This window comes from Arachis ipaensis, chromosome B8 (assembly GCF_059453495.1).
Source record: "Arachis ipaensis isolate K30076 ecotype BB chromosome B8, ASM5945349v1, whole genome shotgun sequence".
Classification (NCBI taxonomy): domain Eukaryota; kingdom Viridiplantae; phylum Streptophyta; class Magnoliopsida; order Fabales; family Fabaceae; genus Arachis; species Arachis ipaensis.
Window position 1 is genome coordinate 110,140,348 of NC_142443.1, and position 13,156 is coordinate 110,153,503.

Here is a 13,156-nt window from a genome sequence, read left to right on the forward strand (position 1 = left end):
AAGCCTTGTTGAGGCTTTTGTTGATCCTTCCATGAGAAATTTGGATGATTTCTCCATGAGGGATTATAGGTGTTTCCATAGGGTTCACCCATGTAATTCACCTCTGCTATTGCAGGGTTCTCAGGATCATAAGCTTCTTCTTCAGAAGATGCCTCTTTAGTACTGTTGGATGATTCCTTCAATCCATTCAGACTCTGAGAGATCATATTGACTTACTGAGTCAATATTTTATTCTGAGCCAATATGGCATTCAGAGTATCAATTTCAAGAACTCCCTTCTTCATAGGCGTCCCATTATTCATAGGATTCCTTTCAGAAGTGTACATGAACTGGTTATTTGCAACCATGTCAATGAGTTCTTGAGCTTCTGCAGGCGTTTTCTTTAGGTGAATGGATCCACCTGCAGAATGGTCCAATGATATCTTAGATAGTTCAGACAGACCAGAAGGACACCTTTTGGTCAGTTCCTTGTATCTCTCCCAAGCTTCATAGAGGGATTCACCTTCCTTTTGTCTGAAGGTTTAAACATCCACTCTAAGCTTGCTAAGCTTCTGAGGAGGAAAGAACTTGGCTAAGAAAGCCGTGACCAGCTTATCCCAAGAGTTCAGGCTATCTTTAGGTTGAGAGTCCAACCATACTCTAGCTCTATCTCTTACAGCAAATGGGAAAAACATAAGCCTGTAGACCTCGGGATCAACCCCATTGGTCTTAACAGTATCACAGATCTGCAAGAATTCAGTTAAGAACTGAAAAGGATCTTCGGATGGAAGTCCATGAAACTTGCAGTTCTGTTGCATCAGAGAAACTAATTGAGGTTTAAGCTCAAAATTGTTTGCTCCAATGGCAGGGATTGAGATGCTTCTTCCATGTAAATTGGAATTTGGTGCAGTAAAGTCACCAAGCATCTTCCTTGCATTGTTATTATTTTCGGCCATGTTTTCTTCTTTTTTCGAAAATTTCTGTCAGATTTTCTCCAGAGAGTTGTGCTTTGGGTTCCCTTAGCTTCCTCTTCAGAGTCCTTTCAGGTTCAGGATTAGCTTCAACAAGAATGTTCTTATCCTTGTTCCTGCTCATATGAAAAAGAAGAAAACAGAAAAGAAAATATGAAATCCTCTATGTCATAGTATAGAGATTCCTGTATATGAGTATAAGAGTAGAAGAATAGAAGAAGAGAAATTCGAACACCAAGAGGAAGAGAGGGTTCGAATTTTGAGATGAAGAGAAGTGTTAGTAAATAAATAAATAATTAGAAGGAGATGAGAGAGAGGGAATTTCGAAAATTAAATAAATTAAAATTAAAATATTTTTGTTTTTAATTTGAAATTAAAATAAAATTCGAAAATTAGAAAAGAAATAATTAGAGAGAGAGAATTAGTTAGGTAGTTTTGAAAAAGATATGATTGAAACAAAAAGATAGGATTGATTAAAAAATTTGAAAATCAATTTTAAAAAGGTAAGAAGTTAGAAAGGAAGTTAGAAAAGATTTTGAAATTGATTTTGAAAAAGATGTTATTGAAACTTAATTTGAAAAAGATTTGAAAAAGAAATTTAAAAAGATTTGATTTTGAAAATTAAAGTTGATTACTTGACTAACAAGAAACTAAAAAGATATGATTCTAGAAAATAAGAAAAAGATTTTTGAAAATCATTTTGGAATTTTCGAAAATTATGAAAGAAAAATGAAAAAGATTTGATTTTTGAAAAAGATTTGAAAAAGATAAGATTTTTAAATTGAAAATTTGATTTGACTCATAAGAAATAACTAAATTTTAAAAATTTTTGACTAAATCAAATCAAATTTTTGAAAATTATGAGTGAAATAAGAGGAAGATATTTTTTTGATTTTTTTAATTTTTGAATTTTCAATGAATAAAGAGAAAAACAACCCAAAGACTCAATGCATGAAAATTTTGGATCAAAACATGTGATGCATGCAAGAACACTATGAATGTCAAGATGAACACCAAGAACACTTTGAATGTCAAGATGAACACCAAGAACTTATTTTTAAAAAATTTTCAAGAAAAGAAAACATGCAAGACACCAAACTTAAAAATTTTTATTCTTTAGTCATTAACAAATTGAAAATGCATATGAAAAACAAAAAAAAGACACAAAACAAGAAAATATGAAGATCAAACAAGAAGACTGGCCAAGAATAACTTGAAGATCATGAAGAATGCAATGCATAAAATTTTTGAAAATAATTTTTAGAAAATTAAAAAGATGCAATTGACACCAAACTTAAAACTTGACTCTAGACTTAAACAAGAAACACAAAAATAATTTTGATTTTATGATTTTATAATTTTTTTTTTATTTTTTGAAAATAAGAATAATAAAAACAAAAAGGTTAAAATTAAAATAAAGTTACCTAATCTAAGCAACAAGATGAACCGTCAGTTGTCCAAACAAGAATAATCCCCGGCAACGGCGCCAAAAACATGGTGCGCAGAAATCATCGCGGTTCCATTCCATGGTAACGGCACTGAAAACTTTATACGCACGTTTATAATCTTAATTCTTTGTCACAACTTCGCACAGCTGACCAGCAAGTGCACTGGGTCGTCCAAGTAATAAACCTTACATGAGTAAGGGTCGATCCCACGGAGATTGTCGGCTTGAAGCAAGCTATGGTCACCTTGTAAATCTCAGTCAGGCGGATTCAAATGTATTAAGAGATTATAGTGTACTAAAAGATAATTAAAATAGGATAGAGATACTTATGTAATTCATTGGTGAGAGTTTCAGATAAGCGTATAGAGGTGCTTTCATTCCTCTGAACTTCTGCTTTCTTGCTGTCTTCATCCAACCATTCCTACTCCTTTCCATGGCAAGCTTTATGTAGGGCATCACCGTTGTCAATGGCTACATCCCATCCTCTCTGTGAAAATGGTCCAATGCGCTGTCACTGCATGGCTAATCATCTGTCGGTTCTCGATCATACTGGAATAGGATTTACTATCCTTTTGCGTCTGTCACTACGCCCAGCACTCGTGAGTTTGAAGCTCGTCATAGCCATCCCTTCCCAGATCTTACTCGGAATACGACAGACAAGGTTTAGACTTTCCGGATCTCAAGAATGGCCATCCATGGGTTCTAACTTATACCACGAAGATTCTAATATCTCGGACTCGGTCCTCTGTATTAGATATCCAAGAGATATTCATTCTAGCTTGTTTACATGTAGAACGGAAGTGTTTGTCAAGCACGCGTTCATAAGTGAGAATGATGATGAGCGTCACATAATCATCACATTCATCATGTTCTTGGGTGCGAATGGATATCTTAGAATAGGAATAAGCTTGAATTGAATAGAAAAACAGTAGTACCTTGTATTAATTCATGAGAAACATCAGAGCTCCACACCTTAATCTATGGTGTGTAGAAACTCTACCGTTTGAAAATACATAAGTGATAATGGTCCAGGCATGGCCGAATGGCCAGCCCCCATGAAAGTCTAAGATAGCATAAAACTGATCAAAGATCTCTTACAAAGATAGTAAAAAGTCCTATTTATACTAAACTAGTTACTAGGGTTTACAGAAATGAGTAAATGATGCAGAAATCCACTTCCGGAGCCCACTTGGTGTATGCTTGGGCTGAGCATTAAGCTTTACATGTGTAGAGGTCTTTCTTGGAGTTAAACGCCAGTTTGTAACCTGTTTCTGGCGTTTAACTCCACTTTGCAACCTGTTTCTGGCGTTTGACTCCAGAATGCAGCATGGAACTGGTGTTCAACGCCAGTTTACGTCATCTATCCTTAATAAAAGTATAGACTATTATATATTGCTGGAAAGCCCTATCAACTTTCCAACGCAATTGAGATTGCGCCATGTGGAGTTTGGTAGCTCCAGAAAATCCACTTTGAGTGCAGAGAGGTCAGAATCCAACAGCATCTGCAGTCCTTCTTCAACCTCTGAATCTGATTTTTGCTCAAGTCCCTCAATTTCAGCCAAAAATTACCTGAAATCACAGAAAAACACACAAACTCATAGTAAAGTCCAGAAATGTGAATTTTAATTAAAAATTAATAAAATATACTAAAAACTAAATAAATTATACTGAAAACTATGTTAAAACAATGCCAAAAAGCGTATAAATTATCCGATCATCACAGCATCATTCGCTTTCTTCCCTTTCTGCTACAAAACTCCGTCAAATCCATCCGAATGCTACCTGAAATAAATAGAATTGTACACAACTCAAAGTAGCATCCATAGTGGCTGAAAGGTATTTAAATTTTGATTAAACTCAACAATTTGAATGCAAATTCACTAGGAAAAGATAGAGAAGATGCTCACACATCAACGCCTTCGACACCAAGTAGCAAACCTATATATTTGGTCCTCTATCTTCTCCTCTGGAATTTTGTACTGGCGTGCCATGCCTTGATGCTCGAGTGGCACGCCCCTCTTAAGGTTGCTCCTTTTGGGTTGGCGTGCCACGCCTTCTACACTAAGTGGCACGCCCAAGTGCTTTGTACCTTCAACTTCTTCTCTGAAAACTTGTACTGGCGTGCCACGCCTTGATGCTCAAGTGACACACCCACTTTAATGTGGTTCTTTTAAGCTTGGCGTGCCACGCCTTCGACACCAGGTGGCATGCCCAGCCTTGCTTTGGCCTTCTCTTGCATTGGCGTGCCATGCCTGGGTCTTCAAGTGGCACGCCTAAGTGAGGATTAGAGCTTGGCGTGCCACGCCTTCGACACCAAGTGGCACGCCCAGCCTTGCTTTGGCTTTTGACATCGAGATTTCTGCCAGTAAAGAATGTCATAAAAACAGTCGCATTGTAGATATAGTCTCTAAACCGACAAAAATCCCTTCGTATAAATGTTTTGGGTGTCACAAGTAACAAACCCCTTAGAAATTGTTAACCGAGTATTCAAACCTCGGGTCGTCTTCTCAAGAAACTGCGAGGAAGTATGTTCTTATTATAGGTTATAAAGGTTGTAATCGGGGTTTAGAAGGTGAGAAGCAAGTAATTTAAATGATGAGTGAATTAAATGACAATTAAAAATAAATAATAACTGTAAAATAACTTTTGGCAAGATAAGGGAAATTAGAAGTCCAACTTAGCTATCCCTCTCAACAATAATGAAAGTTGTATCTTAATTCCACTTGGTCAACCTGTACCAGGGCAAGGAAAGTCAAGGGACTAATTGAATTGACCTTTGAATCCTATTTATTTCCTAAGTAAAGGTTGGGATTACTTAGGTTCAGCTCAATTAGCAAGATAACGATTATCAATTATGTTGAGTTTAATAACTGTTGAGTTACTAAATTCTTAACCAGAACCAAAAGGGGAAAAAGTAAAATTGCTGGAATAATAAAAATATCCTTAGATGGGAAGCAATGGTAACTTAAATCAAAGGGAACAATCATAAACTGAAAATACCTCAATTATCATTAATTCAATTAACTGTCTGTAACATGGAATAATTCATGAATCAAATTATAATAATCAATTCAAATGTTGGAATAAATAAATATAGAACTAAAATAAAAGAACATTAAAACCTGGATCCAGAGTTACTCCCAAAACAAGAAGAAGTCCTAAATCCTAAAAGAGAGAGAGAATATCTCTCTAAACTAAATCTAAATCATGAAAACTAGAAATTGGCGAGCTCTCCTTGAATGGGTGCATTCCCACACTTTATAACCTATGGTCTATGCTGTTTGTACTTGGATTTGGGCCAAAAAGGGCTTCAGAATTCGCTGGGGGCTTATTCTGTAAATTCCGATACGTGGCCTCTGTCACGTGTCCGCGTGGGTCACGCGGTCGCGTCATTTGGAGCCTTTCCTTGCCACGCGGTCGCGTCAGTCATGCGACCACGTCATATGCGTTCTGCTTAAGGCGCGTGGTCGCGTCAGTCATGTGGCCGCGTCGCTGCTGATTCGTGCTTGGCACGCGATCGCGTCATCCATGCGATCGCGCGAATACCAGTTTCCTTCAAAGCTCCATTTTGCTTTCTCCTTCCATTTTTGTATGTTTCCTTTTTCATCCTGTAAGTCATTCTGCCTTAGAAAATCTAAACTACTCAACACACTAATCACGGCATCGAATGGAAATAAAGGTAATTAAATTAATTGATTTTAAAGCTTAGGAAACATGTTTTTCACAATATGACATAATAAGGAAGGGAAAGTAAAACCATGCAATTAATGTGAATAAGTAGGTGAAGAGTTGAATAAATTACTCTAATTAAGCACAAAAGAACTCATGAAATATGGGTTTATCAACCTCCCCACACTTAAACACTAGCATGTCCTCATGCTAAATCCAAGGTAAATAATTAAGGCTAAAGTGATGGAATGTTATGAAATGCAACCTAATTTAAATGCAACTACCTAAATGAATGATGCATCATGCAACTCTAACTTATTCACTCATATATAAAGCTTACATGTAGTCAAGTTAATCCACATTCTCAAGGAGTTATGTATATATATAGCCAACCCTTAAATAATAAAGCATTTTAGCAAATGAGATGGGAAAGAAAACATTGTGCAAACTTGCAAAACAATTAGTAATTTAAGTACAGATATATGTTGATGAGTTATTGAATCCTCACTGGATTTTGTGTTTACTCTCTAGTCACTCAGTGTTTATTGGGTTTATTCACTCCATCTTTCTTTTTATTCTTAATTTCTATAGCTTTGTTCTTTATCTAACCAATCAACAATTATAGAATATAATCATACCAAAAAGTCATGAGGTCTTTAATTAAGGTTGTAATGGGGCCAAGGTAAAGGTAAGGATTTATGTATAGGGTTAAGTGAGCTAATAAGTGAATCCTTAATTAGACTAAGATCTCACCTAACATACATTTCTAGCAAGATAAAACTTCTTTACCTATTCTCCCATACTATCCCACTTATTGTTACATGCTCATGTTTCACTCTTTTATTTTTATCCCATGTGCATTGTTTTTATTTTTCATTGGAGAAATTCTTTTGTATCCCCTTTTATTCAAATGCTCGAAAAAAAAAAATAACTTTCTCTCTCTTTTTTTTTTTAATGCACATGGTAATTGAATCACTTAGATTTTCTCATGAGCATGCTTCCCAAATTTTATTTTATTCCTTTTAACTTTTCTACCTTTTGTTTCTATCATCCATGTTCCCGAAAGGTTTCCCACATTCTACTATATTTATAATTTTCTATCTTAAGCTAACCAAGGATTCACTTGGGATTTTCTTTTGTTTTTCTGCTTAAGGCTAGTAATTTGGCTAAATAGAATAAATGGGTTTTAAAAGGCTCAAGGGGGCTAACAAGGGTGATGTAAAAGGTAGGCTAATTTGGGGTGAGTGAGCTAAAATCAAATGATGGCCTCAATCATTCTCTTGGTATATATCTATTCTATATTCTATAATTGGACATATAGATTAAAGCAAAGGAAAGAACATCAGAATAAAAAGAAATGTAACACACAGAAATGAAATTATGGTTTGAATGCAACCATACAATTTAAGCTCAAGACTCACAGGCTGTGTGTTCTCTAACTCAAGCATCATATATCATTTATATATTGTATGCAGGTTTAGTTAAAAATTCCCATTATTCTCATAAAAAAATTATTTAGGGTAGCTTTAAAAGTTTTAATGTTCCTCTTTGATGAAATGTTGTCAGCTTAACTACATCATGTAATGCTATATATACAAGGTTTTATGGATCTAAATCTATTATGTTCAAGTTCCTATCTTACTCTTTTTTATATTTGTCAATTTAAACTAAGCTATAACTAAGCTATCTTATGTAAAAAGGGTAAACTATACTAATTAATCCACTAATAAATCAGAATTGCAAACTAAACTAAATAACTAAAATGTGAACAAAAAAATGCAAAATGCAGAAAATAGAGTAAAATACACAAGTAACAATGTATAAGTACTTAGAAAATAACAGTAAAAGAAAAAGAGAAAAAAAATTACAGAAAAATATCCAAAATAAAAGAAAAAGTATGTAGTAGTTCACCAAAATAAACACCAGAGATGGCGACCTCCCCACACTTAAAATGAAGCATCGTCCCTGATGCTCAATCAAGCCGGGTGTGAAGGAGTGTCATCACTGGGAGGGATGGTAGCTGGGGTCTCTGTGGCGGTGGTGGCTGAGAGTTTGGCTGCTGTAGAGGAGGGACTGACTGGAGCGGGATCTCCGGATCTGCAGCCTCAAGCTGATGCGAGGCCTCCTGCTGTGGTGTGGGGTGCTCTGTGCCTGCCTGCTGATGAGTCTCCGCCTGGGAATGAGGCTCCTCCTCGTGCTCATTCTCCTCCTCCTCTGATGGCTCTGATGGTGTGTCGGGCTCGGAGGGAATGTCGGCGCCCTGTCTGATCATCAGCTTCAGATGGGAATAGCGTCGCCTGCTGCGGCGCTCCAATCTCTCATACCGGCGCCTGTTACGGCGCTCCATCTGATCAAGCTGGTGGAATAGACGGTGCACGAGGCGATAAATCGGCTCAGAGGCGGGTGGAGGTGCAGTGGTGGCAGCAGGGGCAGCTGTGGCAGCTGTGGATGAAGAGGGTCCAGCAGACGGAGGGGCTGTCTCATCAGTAGCAGTGACAGGTGGTGGTCTGTAGCCCAAAGCAAGGAAGTTCTTGCTGTGAGGAATGATCTTCCTGTAATCCGCCGCTGGTGGTCTCTCATCGGCATCCTCCCATGGCACGTCAGCTCGACGGCCTAGCTGTGTAATCAGATACGGAAAAGGGAGGGTGCCGCGGACGTGGACCCTGGCCATATGGTGCCGAATGAAACATGGCAGATAAAGGTCCTTACCCTCCAGCACACACCAAAGGAGGGTGATCATGGTAGCCGGGATCTCCGTCTCGTGAGTACTCGGCATCACAAAATTACTCAAGATCTAATGCCATAACCGAACCTCATCATTCAAGTACACTCTCTTGATCCCTCTAGGCATAGTGGTGTTCTGACCCATCTCCCAAGGAACAGTAGGGTCGAGAGCTATCCGTGCCTTCACGGCGTCCCAGTCAAACTGCATCTGGCCCATGTCCTCCTCAGCCTGTGCAAAACCATCTGGCTGATCGGACTTGGCTGGGAGCTGGAGAATGGTCTCTATGGCCTCCTCAGTGACCAGAATTTGCTTTCCCCTCAGGTTCACTACATCTAGGGTAGTAAGGTAGTAGTTGCAATAGAATTCCCGGACCCATGATGCATTGACCTCTGTCAGTGGTCTCTCCAGAAAGAACCAGCCCCGTTGCTTGATTTGCTCAGTAGTGTATTGCTGGAGGGCTTCTGGAATCTTCAAGGTATGTTCCAGGTATAGATTTCTGGAGTTTGCAAAAGTCGGGTACATCAGCTCACAGTACCGGTTTGCAAATTTTATAGGATCAGTCGAAGGGAGCAGCTGGTCAGCTTTTTCCTGCTGTGTGAAGTTCTTCTCCCGCCATGAGGAATCGTGCATTAGAGCAATAATGGACTGGGAGGAATCTCCTCTCTTGCGCTTGCCAGTGGCCTTGCCTTTGCCTTTCCTCTATGAGGCAGACATCCTGAAAAACAGAAAACCAGGAATGGATAAAAAAATAGGAAAGCAAATAGGCAATTAAACAAAGGAAACTCAAAGCGGTAAGGGAGAAATAGAATAAGGAAAATGAGTAATTGAAAATGTGATTGAATTAAGGTTAAATGGAAAGAAAATAAGCAATATGCCATGGTTAGAAAGTTAGAGGAAAGTGAAAATAATCAGAAAAGAGATCAAAAGGGTTAGTATGGTTAGGATTTGAAAAGGAAATTAGTAAATTAAAATCAGTGAGTTAGTAAAGTGCGGGTTAAAGTAAGTGGCATAGAGAAAAAAAAAACCATATAACAAGGATTCACAGGTAAGAATAGAAGTACTCATAATTGAACAAGCAGTTTTATGAACCAGGAAATCAAAAAGGATAAGAAAGTCTGCAATAGCATTCATGTAATGGTTTGGGTAAAGCAGAGTAAAACAGATTTCAGAAATGCCAAACCAAAACATGAATGAGAACAAATTTAAAAAAATTGGGCAGCATTCCGGCTAAAATTGGATTGTCCTGGAAAATAAACAGCAATCATATCAGTTCATATGAATTAAAAAAATCAAGCTGCATGTATATAGATATAAAATAAACATAAAAACTCAATGTAAACAGCAGCAACATAAAAGAAAGCGGCATATGAATCATGATTATAGCAGCAACAGATTTGCACATAGGATAAAACAGAAGTAAGAACAGTGCAAGTAAACAGACCTAGATCCACTAACCACAGCCTAAGCTACCTAACAACCTAAAAATCCACTACAACATGCAAGTCTAGCTATCCTAATCATGAATGGAATAAAAAATACAGAAAAGTGACGAACGGATAAAAAGGATTGCGTGTTGCGGAACCTGGTAAGCGGAAGAGGTGGAACAGGGAAGAAGGTGGCTGCGGCGGCGTCCGGCGTGGTGGTGGTGCACGGCGTCGCGGTGGCGGTTGAGGGGGCAGTGGCGGAGAGGGGTATTAGGGTTAGTGAGAGAGGAAGAGGATAAGGGAAGGGAGGGTGGTGGTTGTTGCTGGCTGAAGGGGGTGGGTGGCAGAGAGGGGGGCACGGCTGGATGGCCGGCGGTGGAGGGCGGTGGTTGCGGTTGGCAGTGGTGGAGAGGGGAGGAGAGAGGAGGAAGTGAGAAGAAGGGAGGGGAGGGGGTTGGGGCGGCGGCATACGGGGTGGTGGCGGCGTCTAGGTGGCCGGCGGTGGCGGCTGGGTGGTGATTGGGGGGAGAGGAGGCAGAGAGGGAGAAGAGGGTTGGGGGTGGGGGGGCTCGCGACTGATAGGGTTCGCGGGCTGGGGGGGTTATATTTTCGAATCCACGCGGCCGCGTGGGGCACGCGGTTGCGTGGCTGGGGTGAAAATGGGGGGAACGCGATCGCGTGGGTCGCACGATCGCATGAGAGGGGGAAAGAGGGGTGACGCAATCGCGTGGGTCGCGCGATCGCCTCGCTGGAATTTGTGCTAAACGCACGACTCCAGCGCCGTTTCAGCGCAACTCTCTGTCTCCTTTTGGGGTGATGTGCAATCCATGCGACGCGATCGCGTCGCTCACGCGGTCGCGTGGGATTGGTATTGTGCAAGTGACGCGGTCGCATGGGGCATGCGATCGCGTGGGCCAATTTGTGCGAAACGCACAGGGGCCGCACGATTCCAGCCCAACTTTCTGTTCGTTGGATCCTTACGCCGATATATATTTCACGCGGCCGTGTGGGTGACGCGGTCGCATGGGTGGTGTTTTTCGCGATATGACGCGATCGCATGAGATATGCGGTCGCGTCGTGCAACCTCTTTTTTTTTTGTGCATGAAAAATGTAGAATGCAATGATTAATAAGAATGTTATGCATGATTCCAGGTGTAATAAATTAAAATGAAAAAGGAAAAATGAAAGCAGTTAACAAGAATTTAATTGAAAAAGAAGCGACCATACCCTGGTGGGTTGTCTCCCACCTAGCACTTTTAGTTAAAGTCCTTAAGTTGGACATTGGAAGAGTATCCTGTTATGGTGGCTTATGTTTAAATTCATCCAAAAATTTCCACCAGTGCTTGGAATGCCAATAGCCTCCGGGGTCCCAAACTAGGCATGTAAAGCTTCTGAGCAGCTTAGAACAGATATTCAGCCTCCCGGGATGACGAATGTCAGAATATAATCCATGATCCCAAGCTGTGTTTTTAGATCCGCCTCCGTTTTGATTTGTAAGTTTCCATTCGGGCTGGTTAAAAAGTAGAATCTCACCGTGGTGACCAAACGTTTTCCGTGATCCATGCAATTGAGCATGATACCAATCCGTGTACTTCGAGGTGAAGCGTGGAACCTTATTGAACCTGGTGCACCAGCTCTGAGTACGAGCCAATTCCCTTTTACTCTTAAAGCCGCAGAGAGCTCTAAGTTGGCCATCTGTTTCAAGCAAACCATATTCAAGTGAATAAGTAAAATTATAAGTTAAGGATTGTACCCACTTAAAGCTTGTATTAGGTGGTAATGGCCTTGGGATAGGTGTTTTTGGTGGTTCTGCAAGTTTCGTTTCCATGTGTTCTTCTGTGAATTCTTCCACTTCTTTGCAAAGATCTTCAATTGTATCTGTATCCTGGTCAAAGTCTTCTATGTCTTCCTCATCACTCGAGTCATAGATTGGAGGTTGAGAGAAATCTACCTCCGCATCATCTTCATATTTACTTGGGGAAAATTCGTCGATCTCAGAGAATTCACTTGCGGACGCAAGTTCATCACTAGGAGAACTAGACTTGTGACTATCATCATCAAGGAATTTTGCTTCTTGGATTATTCCGTCTGATTCTTCGTAAACGACTTGCCTTGGAGATTGTACGGTATCCTCCTTAGCATCAACTGTAGTATTTTGGACGGAGTTTTCCTCAATTCTGGATTCACAAGGAAGTTCAGCATCTCCTAGATCTTCAACCAACTATTCTTCTTGAACAATGACAGCTTCCACTTATTCTAGTACGAATTCATTCTCTGTCTTGTCCACTGGAGTCTCTAGTATTTCTTTCATGCTACGCTTTTCATCGGGCTGTCCACATGGAGCTGTGGATGATCCTTGTATATTTGAGCGTCTAGTGGCCCATTGAATTAGTGCTTGCTCCAGTTGTTGAATAGTTGTTTGAAATTTAATTACTGTTTCTTTTAGGCGATCCTCTGCTTCGTGGTTTGCCAGACTTGGACATGATACAAAGGAAAGTGGTGATGATTGGGAACGATTGGATTGGTATTGGGGTAAGGAAGGATCATATGATGGCGAATGGTGAATAGAAGCTTGTGAGTGTGGTGGTTCGAGGTTATGTTGAAAGGATGGTTCATATGCACGGGGTGGGGCTTGTTGGTAGTTACAAGGTTGTCCACCATGTCTTTCAGCTGGGTATGCACGGTAGAATGGTCTTTGTCCAGGATATCTCGGAGGGTGTTGCTGCCAAAAGGGTTGATTAGATCCTCTTGGTCCCATCCATCCTTGATTGGTCTGACCTTGATGCACATTCCTGCTGTAACTTCTATTTCCTTTAACAATATTAGAACCAAACTCAAAGTGAGAGGGGTGAGAATTCATAGTAGCAATTAAAGATAAAAAGGAAAAACAAAAATAAATAAACAAGCAAAAGAAAAATATTTACAATAACCAATAATAAGG

General features: G+C 39.8%; 1 non-coding gene across 1 annotated transcript; it reads left to right on the forward strand.

The window, feature by feature from the left end:
• The first annotated feature begins 438 nt into the window (after window positions 1-438).
• Window positions 439-542, forward strand: LOC148549234 (small nucleolar RNA R71). Its single transcript, XR_015898816.1, has one exon. It is a non-coding gene; the product is annotated as a small nucleolar RNA R71 (small nucleolar RNA).
• The last annotated feature ends 12,614 nt before the right edge of the window (window positions 543-13,156 follow it).